Source organism: Microtus ochrogaster, linkage group LG4 (genome assembly GCF_000317375.1).
Source record: "Microtus ochrogaster isolate Prairie Vole_2 linkage group LG4, MicOch1.0, whole genome shotgun sequence".
In the NCBI taxonomy this organism is placed as follows: Eukaryota; Metazoa; Chordata; class Mammalia; order Rodentia; family Cricetidae; genus Microtus; species Microtus ochrogaster.
The window spans coordinates 25,188,791-25,203,207 of NC_022030.1; positions in this window are offsets into that span (position 1 = coordinate 25,188,791).

Genomic DNA, 14,417 nt, shown 5'->3' on the forward strand with positions numbered 1-14,417 from the left:
TAATAAATAAATAAATTTTAAAAAAATCCTAAAAAAAAAAAAAAGAAACAACGTGTTCCTAACTGCATCTCACACACTAGAAGAGCACAAAGGATCACATCACGTGACGGCCACAGGTGACTGCTATTCTGTGACTCTGTGATGCGGAGTGTTTATCCTTGCTTCCGGAAGGTCATCTGCCATAGTCTTTCCCTTCTCCTCTTTATTTTTCTAACACAGAAAAGAACGCTGGGTTTTTATCACAATGATTACTAAACAACACACTTCCTTTTCCTTTTCAAGGATAAGTCTATTTTAAGGTAACATGAAGCTTATAAAAGAGCTTTTAAAATAGTACGAAGAATTCCAGACAGTCTTCACTCGGCTTCTCCCAGTCAGCATCTTACATAACCAGAGCAATTATCTCTAGCCTAAGAAACTGCCATCTTTATAAAGCTACAGGCTCCCATTAGAGTACACCAGTCTTCATCTATTAATAGCTTTTTAAAAAATGCCACACCAGTATCTAATGAAGGTTTCATATTGCATTGGTAGATTGTGATCTACCTAGGTATCTCTAGTACTTTCTTTCTTTTGTTATTTTCATATTTCCCTAAACCTGTATCAGATCACGGAGCATGATATAGATATATCTTGTTCTTAGTGTGCTAATGTTTGTAAAAGTATCGTTACCAATTCTCTTCTCTGCAAACTTACTTTTTTATCCTTGTAATTAATAAGCATTCTTTGATATTATATAAATGTCTTATTTCGCCTAAAATTAATCCACTCAGCTCAATTTCTGCTTTTTTTTCCAGGGGAGATGTTTTTTTTTTTTTCCATTTGTTTTCTGAGATTGGGAGTCATATAGCCCAGGCTAACCTTGAACTTGTCACGAAGCCAAATACAACCTTGACCTTCTGATCTTTCCGCCTCTACCTCCTCAGTATCATGATTGCAAGCAGGTGTCACCATACCTGGCTTTACACGGTTCTGGGGATTGAACCAGGGCTTCAGATATGCTGGCCAAGCACTCTACTAAACTAAGCTACTGTTCCCTGCTCCTCAACATGCATTTCTCAGTAGAAGAAATCCAATCCATTGATAAGAAAAATCTATCAGTAACACCAAAAGCCAGGAGGAAATAAGTAAAAGCTTATTGTTAAAATAAGCCCAGAGTGGAGAATTTTGGAATTGCTAAAGGCAGGGTATGTAAAAGCCAAAACACCCTCCAAAGGGCACAGTTTGACATTCATAGCAAGAAAGCCTCTCATTTTCAGCAACTTGAGAGCAGAGCTGAAATAAATGGGTGAGACGCAAAGAGAAGCAGACGGGGTTCCAGACGGATCCCACACTTATCAAAGTCACATTATCATTTGTATTTCTGTATCAGTAAGTTATATGGCTCACAGATGGCTCCAAATCCTCTCTGCAGTGTTCCTCAGATCAAGTACATAAAGAACTATAGGCTTTGGGGTTTTTGAGTCATTAAGTTTTGGCAGACAGCTGAATGCCAATTATTTGATTGGTTTAATATTTTTTTCCTCAACACTGAATTGTAAGATAGAATCTGCGTTCAAGTTACACCATAAGACATTATGCCTTTGGGAGTGTTTACTTATCATTTGCCACAGACACAACCAAGACATTCAGAAATACCAATCTTTTGTGATTTGAGGCTTACTTTTTGTTTATGGGGACAAGAACTCACTGTGTATCCCTCAATACCCCTTTGTTAGAAAGACCTGTCTGGAGTGTGTGGCGGTCCTTTTGCCTCTGCCTTTGCCTCTGCCTTCTGAGTGCTGCCATTGCAAGCAGGGGCTATCATATATATTTCATGACCCCAATCTTTAGAGACTTTATTAGACTCTCCAAAAATGCCACCTGAACTGACAAGGGGATATACTCAAAAGAATACCTCTGTTAAATTATCACTTGGAGAAAAAAAAAGCCAATCTACACAACTAATGCATGCCTAATGTCAAAATACCATATTAATAATGAAAACCAATTTTGGACACTAATAGTATTAAAAGCTCACAGATATCCAGTGTTTTCAATGGGCTAGTCACTAAGCTGTATTTGATGCTTAATTGCTGTAGCCACATGAAAAATCAGAGATTGTGGCAGATTTAATATTTTGCCCTACTTGCAATTTACTCTTTTTATGGATGCTAGAAGAAGACAAAAGACTCTTGGGCCCAAGACAAGGGACATTATTACTCACTGAAATAGGAGGGACCAGAGCACAAGCAGTTTCTTAAACCACTTCTCCAAGCTTCAGTTACCACAGCGAATCCAAGGAGAGATGTAATATGCATACAAAGAGTGGGTTACATTACAGGAGAGAGACTCACTCAAATTCAGGAGAGCTGAATCTTGTAAAATGGATAGTAAGCACCCTGCCACTTCTTCCAGAGGGAGATATTGTCACCAAACTACAAGGCTCTTTCCCACAAAGGACAGAGGCAATCAGGTCTCTGCTCTCCTCACACTCAGGAAGGTGAGACACATCCATGAAGAATCGCCACCTGACATGGTGAGGCGCTGTAACCGTTTCCTTCACAAATGAAAAACTTTGGGCTTGGAGACAATTTCTTTAACTTAAGAAGACTTTCAGTGAGGCCATAGGCATTTGCTGTCTTTCCCCCAGGAATGTTTTAGTATTCATCTGTAAACAGAGACTGTTCATTTGTTTCCAGATGTTCATACCCAAATAATCACACAAAACTGTATTACTTACAACACTGTTTGGCCAATAGCTTAGGCATATGCCTAGATAGCTTTTACATCTTAAATTAACCCATTTATATTAATCTATGTATCAACATGAAGCTGTGGCTTACCCATAAGATTCTGACATCTGTCTCCCTTTGCAGCTACATGGCATCTCCCTGACCCCGCCTTCTTTCTCTCTGTATCTTTGTTTGGACTTCTCACCTAGCTATATTTTTCCCTGCCATAGGCCAAAATAGCTTCTTTATTAACCAATGGTAATAAAACATATTCACAGCCTACAGAGGAAAATCTTGGATCATTTATTAGCTCATTTCATTTATTACATGAAGCATGATCCCTGCAAGGCAGAGATTCTCAGCCTGTGGGTCATGGTCCCCACTGGGGTCCCATGTCAGATATCCTGTATAACATATTTACATTATAATTCATAACAGTGGCAAAACTACAGTTATGAGATAGCAATGGAGTAATTTTATGGCTGAGGTTCACCATCACATGAGGAACTGTAAAAAGGAGCACGGCATTAGGAAAGTTGGGAACCATTGCTGTAAGGTGTTGTGGAGGAGTTCACAAACTGTAAGAGGTGTGGGCAGAAAGATGTACGCTAAGATGCACTTTGTATTGGGCAGCTTGAAAAAATGCACTTGGTTTCATCTCTGGGATATCAATTTAAAGTGTGACTATCAACTTCCTCATAGGGTTTCACATCTTCCACGCCCAAGGGAAGGCTTGCTGCCCTCGGGAAAGCATAGTAAGCCTCCGTTACCAGGTAGTGTCAAGTTGTGATTCTGGTCTGTGCTGCTAACTTTTCTGAAGTGTTTCCTCAGGTGTGAACTAGGGGTTCCCTGTAGGGTCGTTGCAGGACCTCAAGGGAAATGAAGGCAAGCTCCCAGGTCAGTACCCTTGCACACAGCAAGCTGTCCACGGTAGGAAGCAGTACTAAGTTGGAGGGTGATTGCCAAGTCTCTAACTTCTATTGCTGTCACAATTGGGAAAGTTCAAGAACAAAATGAGCAGGAGATTTGTAAGCCCCCCTTTTCCTCCACATAAAAGCCTTTTCAGGCACCAAGGATGTGACACATTGAATTCAACCCTTTTCATTCCGATTCACTTTCAACGTGGAGTGAACGCGTTTCAAGCTGTCAAAACATTCACTGTTAGCAACAGAATGGATGTTGCTCTTTTAAAAGGTCTCCTAATATTCCTCTTAATGACTAGAAGCAGGAGAGCCTCGATTTCTCTATAAACGATGTGACCGAAATACAGACGCGTGGTAGAGACCCAGGTCTGGTGGAGCTCAACCATCTCCATGTGCCGAGATACAGTGATCATGACTTTGAGCTTCATGACTTTGCACAAGGGTTGTGCTGTGCTTACAGATGGCTTTGTTGATTTTCCAATGAGTCATATGGGAAGGTGTGGAAGATGAAATTGGTTTTCTCATTCACTTAGAAGTTACACCACAGACACTGGAGAAAAGCAAGGAAGATTTCCTATAAGGGGGTGGGAGACAGACGGCCACAGAGGAAGTGGCACATTCAGCAAACAGTTGCGTGCTTGGCAGCTGGGGCCTTGTACCCATTGATGGGTTCTTCTACCCTATCAATGTGAGTGATTTGCTGAGTCAGTTGTTGTCCGTGATTGCTTGATGTGGATTTGTTTCGCAAACCCCTCAACTTTAACTAATAGTCGTGATCCACATTAACAATAATAACCAGGGGAGTCTAGAAATTGTGGGTGCATTCTGGTAATTCACTCCAAACCTCGCTTGTTATCTGCATGAAATACAACAGTGGCTCCATGAATAATTCTCAAAAATGCTGAATTTAAAATGAGCACTGGATAGGATAAACAGTAGTTGAATAACGCTTAAACTCCACCATCTGGTAGTCTAGTGTTTTAATGCGCGCTGAATTTCTCTTATTAGGGGCCTATTTGCCATTCTTTCTGAATAGGTTTTTCGGCAGAAGGAGCCGAGTAAACTGTGGCAGAGTGAGAGTTATGATTCAGGACCATTTTTCTTTTATAGAAATGTCCTTAAAGGGAAGACCAGGCAGTGAAGGGTCGGCCTTTCCCTGGGGGGGGGGCAACTGAAGACCCCCTGACGAAGTTTCTCTTAGTTCAGAATTTATTTCTGAGATTTCGTATGGGTGGTACATGTGGAAGGGAAGGAGAAAGGGAGGAAGGAAGGGCCCAGAGACAGGAAACAAACGGCATTGATGACCCATACACATGCATGGCCTTTGGGAGAAAAACGGGGGAGTAAATATAAAACTTGGGTGGGGGATGGATTGGTGTTATGAAATGACCATCATACTTGTAAAAATAATAGTTAATGTTGGGGCTGGAGAGATGGCTCAGAGGTTAGGCTCAAGGTCTGCTCTTCCAGAGGACCTGAGTTCGGTACCCAGCACCTCACAACCACCTGCAGCTCCAGTTCCAGAGAGTCTAAAAGCCCTGGCCTCTGTGGGCACCTGCCTTCACACACACAAACCCACACACATTTACACACCATTTAAAATAAAAGAAATACTTAAAGTGGATGCTATTTTCTTTAAGTCTTACACTAAGCTAGCTACTCCTGTGATTTAACACGGCATTTGCATGAGAGATGCCTTTTTTCCTGATGTGAGAGGTTCAACATAAGCTTACCCAGAAGAGGCGTGTGATGCCAATCATGAAATATACATAGCTCCCTGACAAAAATGTTTCCGCGTGCCTTATCCTGTTTGATTGATACAGCAGAGTTAAGCGGCTCGGTCCTGTTCTACGTCTCGGCAACAGGGCCAGCTACTGGGTGGCAGAGCCTTGAAGTCAGTTCTCCTTTTCAAAATTTCAGCTCTAATTCTTGTACCTCAAATTAGCACCAACCAGAGTGGGAAGGGATAGGCTGCCTGTGTTGCAAGAAAAGCTGCGATCTACCTGGCAGGTAGCTCCTGACAGCCAATGACGATGAAACTGCCTGTGGAAACCTCATTCTGATACCAACTGGAAAAAAGAACCCCTAATCTCCACAAACTGACAGCAAGGTCCCATTGCTGAAGATAACACGCAGCACATTGAACACAGGGAAGTCGAGCGGGGGCAAACAGAGAGCCGTCGCCCCTGTGTTCTTGGTACAGGAAGACGCTCTGCACTATCAAAAGAGAAATGCAAACACCAAGCCAGCCACAGACCCTCTGAACTATATAATCTGTCCTGCCCTCAAGATATGCTAGTGCAAATGGGGTACAAAGCTTGTGGGAGTCACAACCAATATCTGATTTAACTTAAGGTCCACTCCACAAGATGGAACCCATACCCAATATGGTTTAGATGACCAGGAACCTGAGACTATATAGTCCGGGGACCTAAAATAAAAGCATATGCTACTGTTATTAATACTAATAATTTTAGAAACAGCAATAAGATGACTCCTGTTGACTTTCTGCTACCCAGAGATCAGTGCCTTGTTTAGCCAACCTCACAAAAATTCCCTTTGTCCGCAGATGGGAGCAAATACAGAGACTCACAACCAGACACGATGCAGATAATGAAAGACCTTGGAACACTCAGCCCTAAATGGGATGCTCCACCAAATACCTCCCCGCAGAACTCAGGGAACCTGCAGAAGAAGAGATAGAAAGAGTGTAAGAGTCAGAGGGGATGGAGGACACCATGGAAACAAGTTTCTCTAAACCAACATGAACAAAACTCATGAGATCCCAGAGACTAAAGCAGTGCACACAGGGCCTATGCGGGTCTGCATTGGGTCCTCTGCATGTGTTATGACTTCCAGTTTAGTGTTTTCATGGATTCCTGAGTGTGCAAAGGAGCGGGTCTCTGATTCTTGTGCCTTCTCTTGGGTTCTTTTTTTTCTTGTTGATTTGTCTTGTCCAACTTGGATGTGGTCGTTTTTTATTTTGTATTATTACATTTTATTTTGTTATATTTTACTATTAGAAGCCTGTTTGTTTTCTAATAACAGACAGAACGGGAGTAGATCTGGATGGGAGGTGGGTTGAAAGGAACTAGGAGGAGTAGAAGGAGAGAAAGCCAGAACCAGGGTGTATGGTGTGAGGAAAAAGAATTTATTTTCAATAAAAGGAAAAAAATAATAAAATAAATAAATAATAGAACTTGGAGTTGGCACTTTGTGTGTATGTATGTGTATATGTGTGTGTGTGTGAGAGAGAGAGAGAGACAGAAACAGAGACAGAGAAAGAACAGAGACAGACACAGAGAAGGAAAGAGACACACAGAGAGACAGAGACACAGAGATGAACAGAGACACATGCACAGAGACAGACAGAGACACAGAGAGTTTCCTGAATCAACACAAAAGGAATAGTTAAAATTGTATGGAATATTTTTTTAATCCATCATCTCATTTGATATTCAGAGAAACTATCAAAATATCTTAACTCAAAAATGGAAAACTGTTTCTTCTATTAACTATTAATAATAATTGTGAAATCCAGACTCCCCCTTAACGTCTCTAATTCACTGCCTTCCTCTGAAATCTAGATTGGATTAGAAGTGTTCTAAATCTTTTATAGTTCTATCCGCCTTAATGTCAAGTATGACTAAAAGAATTTATTGTTGCTTGTTTATCGATAATATTATAGTGGCTTGATAATACAATGATAGTTATATAATTTTCTAATAATGATTAGGGAAAATAAAATATAGTCCTCTACTAAATAGTTATTAAACCACTTTACAATACATAATTTCCACAAGAAGCTGTACCAAATATAGTAAGAAGACCAATATCATAAAGCAGGAACTGTCTCTTCTCAACAAGTATATGCTCTTGTTTGGGGCATATTGTACCACACCCACTGGCAAAGCACAACCAGACACAGAATGCTCTGGAAGCTGAGACAGGAGGTAACTTTAAGCCTTAAACTGCATGATGGGTTCAGAGACTCAGAGATTGTAACAGAGAAGCAAGGTTTCCTAGGTCACCTGTTATTAACTTGTCTCTTTCACGCCAAAACCCATATGAGAGTGAGATTTTGCTGGATGATAATGGCATTGAGATCATCTGTTGTATTATGGTCAATGCAGCTCTCCTAGGAAAATACTTAAAAGTCAATAAACGTAAGTACACAAACCCATACCATGCCCAAAATTCAGCTACTACTGTCAGCCTTGTCTTCAAAGTAATGTTTCCTTCTGTCCTGTTACATCTCAAACAAGATCACTCAAATAATCTTTTCCTTTCTCTTTGTATCCAAAAGTATTAAAGTGATCCAGCATAAGTAAATGGCAAACAAATGGACAGACAGCAGAACCCTACCAAAACAATGAGTCTATGAATGGCTGAACTGGCAAATATCAACAATTCATAACTGCAGCGCTGGACCCTGTGATGCCATCCTAGAAGCCAAACCGCTTCCTGCTTGTGCTAAGCTTGTAACTACACACACAGTGCAGGCTTTTTTCCCCTATGAAACAAGTAAGATGGATGTCAGAGCAGGCCGTGGAATATACTGCAAACTGAGCTCAATGGTGGATTGCTCCAGCAGCAGATTAAATAAGTAATACATGAGCATCAATTCTGGATACTCTTTCCACTTAAATTTCAACACTGCATCAAACATCAAGCAACTGTATAAGATGCAGGACCGAAGCAAGACAGAAATTATGATAATGTAGCTTGCAATATAACTTGATTTCAAATAACATCTTTCATATAAACTGGTATCCAAAGTGCTTTATGAAATAAAATAGTGCAAGGAAGTGGGCAGCATGTGGCATAAATAACAGAAAACAGTGGAGCAACTGGGCTCCTTGAGGAGCAAATTAAAGCATTCCATCAAAAAGCCAAGAGCATTGGGGGAGGACATACAAGGATCATATGAACAATCTTCGATGACATACTACAAACTTGGACGTTGTCAAGAAAACCATGTATATCCATGTTTTTTTTTAAAAAAAGAGAAATAATTACTCTTTTCTTTTAGTAGATTATTTGGGTGGTATATTCAGTAAAGCTGACTTTTTGGATACTTTATCTTCAATCCTGGAATCACCCACAGACAATTGTGAGTTCTGTGTAAGTAAGCACACACCTCTACCTCCAAAGGTGCTAACTGCTAAAAGTGACAAGCTACCAGGGAGCAATAATCTCTTCTTACCATGCTCACCATAGTTCAGAGAACAGGCATTACTATCAGCCTGGCCAGCTCATGCCTTGGCTCTGTCAGCTAAGAGATATATGGCTCAAGATGTAAGCAGGTCATGCCCCTGTGTCCTCATCTCTAGCATGAAAATGATAATAATGCCAATCAAGTAGGCTATACAAACTAAACAAGAATTCATAGAAAACAATTACTATAAAGTCATTTTACAGCCACTGAAAAGTTTAGCTGCTAGCTGGGCAAGTGGACACAGAGTCCCAACTCTAACCAAAAAGCTATCATTTTGTCCGTTGTCTTTTTATTGAGTATATCAACCACACTCTAGGGTAGACCCAATTCCAGGAGTAGCTGGCCAATACAAAATGGATTCAACGGTATTATTATGAATCTTGTGTTTCATTTGCTTTGTTTTAATATTTTTTTCTCTTATTAGTAATAATCATTTGCCTATTTGCTTTGATTTGTGTTTTGTAGGTTTTTATGTTTCTTGGGGTTTTTTTTTTCTTGTTTGTTTGAAGGATTGTTTTGAAAGAAAGAGAAAATGGGTAGGGAGGTGGGGAAGAACTGGGAGGAACTGGAGGAGGGGAAAACATGGTCAAAATACATTGTATGAAAATTTTTACTTAATAAAAAAAGAAAATTTTATCTGTTCTATATACTCGAGGTGAAGGTAAGTTCCACATCCCTAGGGGAAGTCCGGAACCACCTTTAAGTCTGTCAAAACCCCATAGTGTTCATATAAGCTCATCAGAATTCACGTTGCCCACAGCAGAGAGCCATTCACACACCTTCTACCATGTGCACTATAGAGGGTGTAGGCCTTCAGTAGTATGAGTCTGGTATACTGTGGCATGACTTTCCATTTGTCATCAGAAATATGAATCTATGGTAAGTGGACGCTCCTTAAATTTTCATAGACTCCAAAGTGGACTTTTTGTTGAGATTTCAGAAGGACAGTTAAGGCATATGATATGAGCTCTGACTCTCTACATTGTGGCTTTGCTATGTTTCTTTACTGTTACTCTCTGTCCCGGATGACTTCTGTGAATGCTCCCTCTATGGAATCTGTAGTGTCCATCGCTTCTTCAAGATTGGTTATAGATCTCTGGGTACAAATTAGCCCCCAATTCAGACAGAAGATGCTCAATGTTGCACCATTTCTGAGGGCAATTCAGGGGTAGAGGACTAGCTCATGGTTGTCTCTCAAGATTTCTCTTAAGATGACTTACCCAGGGTTTTAGCTTCCTATCCTGTAATCATCTCTGAAAAAGCACCAAGTTCTAAACGCCCAAAAGGAATCAAAGAAGGTAGATGGATTCCTATAGGAACAAATGATTTAAAAGAAATTAAGCAAGCGGTAGTATCTTAAAGCTTGCACTCAGCATTTGTTAGAGAGATGGTAAAGACATGGGATTCTAGCAATAAGACCACCCCACACAGTTTCAGCAGTCCTGGAAGATGGACCCAACTGCTCTGGAAATGCTATAGGAGAGAAGAGACAAAAATTTTAGAACAACAGGGAAAAGCAAAAGGACTTGAGACTTCCCAAGATCAAATTCTTGGTGAGGGCACTTTTACTGACCCACAAGCTCAAGCTCTTTACAAAGAACAAATTTTGTCCTTATGCCACAATGCAGCCTTAAATGCTTTGGACAGGATTCAAGAACCAAGAAAATTAATTGAATCATATACCAGAATTAAACAGGGCCAGAGAGAACACTTTAGTGACTTTTTACAAAGATTAACTAAGGCTGTACAAATAGGAGTAACAGACCCAGAAGCTAGATGAGTACTTATTATATCTCTGGCTTCTGAAAATGCCAATTTAAAATGCAAAAAAATACTTGGGCCTTTAAAGATTAGATCAGCACCAATGGATGAATGGATCCTACATACAATGAACATTGAGATATTTGACTGTAACCCTGAGTCTTGGGTAGGAGAAGCAATTTCCAAAAGAATAAGAGGACATCAAAATGCCAAATGTTTTAATTGTGGTAGAATAGGACATCTGAGAAGGGATTTTACACAAGAAATTCCTAGAAATAATGTCTCCTCTGGTAATGGCAAAAATAAAAGGTATCAACCTTCTAGATTATGTAGGAGGTGTGGCAAAGGCCAACATTGAACCAACGAATGCATAGCAACAAAAGACAGACAAGGCAACCCAATACTATCAGGAAACTTCTTGGGAGGCCTCTTGCAAGCCCCCAAGTCAAAAGTGGTCCAGTTATTCCCAGTCACTCTGGAGGACGTATCTCACAAGGAAAATTAAAAAATCCAGTGCCTCCTGTAAAAAAAACATACTGTTCTGGGTGATAAAATAAACATGGAAGATGAATCAAAAATTCCAATAGTAAATAGGAAACATAGATTCTGACAGACTTCTATAAATGATCAAAGACCAAAGCTAAAAGTATGTATAAATGGCATTGTAATTGTGAATTTGATAGACATGGATGTGGACATGGATATTATTACTCCAGAATCTTGGCATCCAAATTGGCATCTTCAAGAGGCAGATGTTCAATTCTTAGGAATTGGAAGCCTACCTCAAGTGAAACAAAGCACAAGATGGGTTGAATGCATAGGGCTAGAAGGACAAAGAGGAAGGCTGAGACCATATGTGACTAATATCACAGTGAATTTATGGGGTTGTGACCTGCTGCAGCAATGGAATACATAGATTAACATTTCTGCAGTTCCAGAAAGTTATGTTTCTGGGAAAAATATTATAAGGTACTATATACAAAGGTCAGGCTGTACAAGAATATAAAGAAACTAGCAAACATTTAGAGGTACCAATGGCCCTACCTTTAAAATGGTTAACTGAGAAACCAATATGGGTTAAACACTGGCCTGTAACAGAAGACAAACTGCAGGCTTTAGAACAGCTGGTTCAGAAGCAACTAGATGTTCACCACATTAAAAAATAAACCAGCTCTTAGAATTCTCCTGTATTTGTTGTTAAAAAGAAATCTGGTAAATGGAGAATGGTGACAGATCTAAGAGCTGTCAACAAGAAAATTCAACCTATGGGGCCTCTACAATCTGGAATTCCTCTGCCTTCTCTATTACCAAAAGGATGGCCTCTTATAGTTATTGATTTAAAAATTGTTCTTCACTATACCTTTACAAGAAAAAGACAGAGAAAAATTTGCCTACATGGTGTTTACTTATAATAATGGTCAGCCTACTAGGAGATACCAGGAGACCGTCCTCCCACAGGAAATGCTCAATAACTCTTCCCTGTTCCAATACTTTGTAAGTCAGCCATGGGAAATAATACATAAACAATTTCCTAAATATATAATTTAGCATTATATGGATGACATTTTGCTATCTGATTCAAAGGTAGATACTTTAGCAAGAATGTTTGAAAAAGTAAAGAAAGTTTTGCCAAAATGGGGATTACAAATTGCTCCTGAAAAAATACAGAGAAGAGATTCTGTCAATTACCTAGGTTATAAAAATAGGTTTACTGAAAACTAGAACAAAAAGTCACAAATTAGGAGAGACCAATTGCAGACTCTTAATGACTTTCAAAGATTGTTAAGAGACATTTCCAGTCTATGACCAACTGTTGGGATAACACCTGATCTAATCTGATCTAATAGTTCATTTAAATAAAACCTTAGATGGTAAAAAAAGGCTTAAATAGTCCTAGGAAATTAACAGCTGAAGCTGAAAAAGAATTAATTGTCATTGAAGAAGAATTACTGGAGGCACATGTGGATAGGGTGAATCCAAATCTTAATTGCATTCTAGTCATATTGCTTTCCATAATTTCCCCTACAGGAATTTTAATGCAAAGGAAAGATATTCTCTTAGAATGAATCTTTTAACAAAAAAAACAAAGAAAAAAATAAAAAACTAAGGGGAAAAAAAACCGAGGAAATAATAAAAAAAAAAAAAAGAAGACATCAACAACTAGCAAGAAAACAACCAGAAAAGATAATAGCGTCTACTACTAATAAAAAAAAAAAAAATAAGGGAAAAAAAATAAAACTGACAAAAAAGTTGGGCCAATTTTTTAGGAGCAATTAATAGCAATTATCCCAAAAGTGATAGAATTAAGCCTTATAGAGAATTACTTGGATCCTTCCCCTATTGTATGTAATACACTAATAAGTGGAGCCTGTACATTCCATACTCATGAAAATAAATCAGAATAGTCAGGTTAAAAATGAGAAGATTTAATTAAGGTGGAATAAAGCCCTTATAATTCTGTCCAAATGTCAGAATTCTATTCTCATGGTACTAAGGGATTTTAAAGAACCTCTTAAAAAGTTAATGATTCACAATATGCAGAAATAGTTGTTTTATATATTAAAACCCCTGAATTTATACCAGATGATACAAAACTGACTTCATTATTCATACAGGTTCAAGATGTAATCAGGAATAAATTTTGTCACATATACATAACACACAACTGATCCCATATGGGCTTACCAGGTCCTATAGCAAAAGGTAATGCGGAAAATAACAATTATTGATTGGAAGCATGCTGAAGGCCTCAGAATTTCATAAGAAACATCATATCAATAGCAAAGGTTTAAAGAAAGAGTTTTCTACTGCATGGCAACAAGTTAAGGAGATTATAAAGAAATGTCCTACTTGCTCTTTCTATAATCAAACACCACTAAATTCAGGGAGTAACCTAAAGGGTACTCAAAGGAATGAAATCTGGAAGATAATGTGTTCCACTTTGTAGATTTTGGAAAATTAAAATATGTATACCACACCATTGACACTTATTCAGGTTTTCAATGGGCAACTGCTTTGAGCTCAGTAAAGGCTGATTCAGTAATCATGCATTTATTAGAAGTTATGGCCATCATGGGTATACATGCACAAATAAAGATAGACAATGGTCCGGCATATGTATCTAAGAAAATGAGACAGGGTTTTTTTTGCTTATTATAATATAAAGCATACTACAGGTATACCAAACAATCCTTCAGGTCAGGCAGTTATAAAAAGATCAAATCAAACTATAAAGGATATGTTAAATAAACAGAAAAGGATGGAAAATACCCCTAGAAATAGATTGCATAATGTTTTTTTAACCTTGAATTTTCTTAATACTAATGAGAAAGGAACAACAGCAGCAGAAAGACACTGGATAATGGAAAAAAACTTTTGAATTAAATCAGCCAGTGTATTTCAAGGATGTGTTGACCTCACAATGGAAACCAGGAGATGTGCTACATTTGGGGAAGGGGGTTCTCTCTTGTTTCCATGGGAGAAGAAAAGTTATGGATACATCAAAATTAATAAAGATTTGGTTTGAAAAAGAGAAACCTCTTGAGAAAGAGAAATGACAGCTCATCCAACATACAGGTGATAAGGAAACCGTATAAGGGTTGGGGCAGGGTTCTGTTCTTGTCTTTGCAGGAAAATACTCATATTCAAAAAGTCAAGAGACCCTAGACATCTAGATGCCTAAAGAGGAAGAGAAAATTATCCAGATAGGATATGACTTATTATATCATATAATAATAATATAAAAGAGAATTATTCCTTATGAGGACAGGTCATCTGAGGGTAAGAATCACTGTAATAATA